The 2,476-nt window shown below is 37.5% G+C and overlaps 1 non-coding gene across 1 annotated transcript; it reads left to right on the top strand.

Moving 5' to 3' along the window:
* The first annotated feature begins 1,265 nt into the window (after positions 1–1,265).
* LOC145607457 (small nucleolar RNA R71) lies at positions 1,266–1,372 on the top strand. The gene has a single exon (XR_014105566.1). It is a non-coding gene; the product is annotated as a small nucleolar RNA R71 (small nucleolar RNA).
* The last annotated feature ends 1,104 nt before the right edge of the window (positions 1,373–2,476 follow it).

The following is a 2,476-nucleotide window of genomic DNA, read 5'->3' as shown; positions in this document are numbered from 1 at the left end:
CGGATCTTTTAATTTAGGTGGAGATTTATTTTGAAGTACGGCACTACACTCTACAGTGAAAGCTACTGTCTCTACCTCACTAATAGACCTCTTTCTTGTCAATATTTCTTTCATAAATTTTGCATATGAAGGAATTTGTGTGGTTAATTCAGTGAAGGGAATTGTTACCTTCAAATCTTTTACCATCTCTAGGAACTTACCAAACTGCTTATCCAAGTTTTTTCTTCAAGTGACGATTGGGGAATGGAAGTTTGATAACTGTCTTTGGAGCAGTATTGCTCTTATCTGGAGTGGCCACCTTCTTTGGAGTCGTACCCTACAATGTAGAGTTAGTTATATTAGTACTATGCTTTAGCCCTGCAGGGTTATTAGCTACATTGTTTGGTTTAACGGAATCAAGATTAGCATTATTTAATAAAACAGGTTCATCAACTCTGGACATAGGGGGCCCTTCATAGTTTGAACCACTCCTTAGAGTAATTGAATAGGCTTGATCCGTAGGCCTGGTCGGCTGTGCTGGCTGAGCTCCATGTTGGCAGGCTTGTAGAGTAGCGGAAAGTTGCGCAATTTGATTATCTACAATTTTATTATGTGCTAGAATTGAATCAATTTGCGCATCTCTACTCTCCGTGTGCTTCTACATATTGACTAGCATCGTTCTAATGTCTACCAAAGCAGGGTCGGAAGATGAGGAGGGTTGTTGTGGTTGGTTCTTCTAGCCAGCATTGGGATGGTAATATTTCTGTTGTTGTTGCTGTGACGCCTATGGTTCTTGTGGTGGTGGATTTTGAACATTAGTACTCCGGTAGGAAAGGTACGGATGATTCCGATACCCAGGATTGTAGGTGTTGTAGTATGGGTTATTCTGCCTATAAGCTTGAAAGGCATTAACTTGCTCCACGGAACTGTTGCAATCTTGTTCCCAATGACCTATAATTCCACAATTTTGACAGAAATCCTCATTAGCATTATTTTTAATTGCAGAAACATTAGCTACATTAGCAGTGCTAAGATTATCTAATTTTTGGCAGATAGAGGTCAATTGGGCTTGCAAAAAGGATACAGAGTCAACACTATGCTTCCCCTTGTTAGCAAATCCTCCTGGATTCCCATATTGGGAATTATGTATCGCCATATCTTCAATAATTTGACCTACATCATCAACATTAAGATTCATAAATCTCCCACTAGCTGATGAATCTAAAATTATTCTAAATGAATTTCCAATGCCATTGTAAAAGGCTTGGATTAACTGTCATTGTGCTAAATTATGATGGGGGCATTCTCTTTGTAAGTCCTTGAACCTCTCCCAAGCCTCATATAAAGTTTTATCGGCTTCTTGGGCAAAGTTCTGAATTGCACTCCGTAGTACGGCTATTCTCTCTACAGGATAATACTTGTTATAAAAATTCAAAACAAGAGTTTCCCAGTCAGTTATACCAAGTACAATTCTATTTAGTCCATTAAACCACAATTTAGCTTTTCCAGTTAAAGATAAAGGAAAGAGAATCTCCCTGATTTGGTCTTGTGTGACCCCGGCTTGCCTGATGGTATTGCAATATTGACAATAGTCGACAATGTGAAGATTTGGGTCTTCACCCTTAGCTCCACTGAATTGCTTCCTCTCTATCATCGTTATAAATTGGGGTTTAATCTCAAATTGTACCCCATCAAGAGCCGGAGTGGGAGTGAGATGTGGAAAATCTGTAAGCTTTGGTTGTGAGTAATCACTAAGCTTCTTTGGAGTCATCATCTCTGATTCTAAATCTGATGATACCTCTTAATCGCTAGAACTATTTGGAGGGTCTCGGTGATTATTATTATCACCAGAGTCCGCCAGAATTTTCTTGTAAAGGTTCTTCTGTCTATGGAAGGATCGTTCGATATCAGGATCGAATGGGATGTACGCTGATCTGGAACAACTGGGCATAAACAAAAAAAAACTAAAAGCAAATATGAGATTTGCCTCAAAGAACTAACGTTCTCTGAGACAAAAAGAAATAACCTAGACTACAAAAATAATCAGAAACAAAAATAAAACCGTTTCGCCGGCAACGGTGCCAAATTTTGACAGGGTAAAGTTGTATCCCCTAATCAAAAGTAATTCCTGAATCCTCTAACTAATGTAGATAGGGAAGTAGGGTCGAATCCACAGAGAAACGAGTCTTTCTATTCCTAATTAATTAATATAATCTAGATTATAAAGTAACCAAAATATAATAATCGAAGGAAACTAAATTACTAAGAGTAAAAGTGGGAAAGAATAAAATTAGGAGGAGAAACAATGAATAAAAGGCCTAGGGCATAGGTTCACTAATAAATAATATTCAGGGTAAAACATAATAATCAATCATCAATGCATACATTAATCAGATCATAAAGGGCTTTCGCTACGTATTACAATCACACAATTAATTTACCGGTATTAAATCTCATCTTTCAAAACTTGACTTAACCATTTATAAATTAACCTGCC

This window comes from Chenopodium album, chromosome 2, assembly GCF_948465745.1.
Source record: "Chenopodium album chromosome 2, dcCheAlbu1.1, whole genome shotgun sequence".
NCBI classification, from domain to species: Eukaryota; Viridiplantae; Streptophyta; class Magnoliopsida; order Caryophyllales; family Amaranthaceae; genus Chenopodium; species Chenopodium album.
The sequence above is the reverse complement of the archived record's forward strand: the minus strand, read 5'-3'. Positions and strand labels throughout refer to the sequence as shown.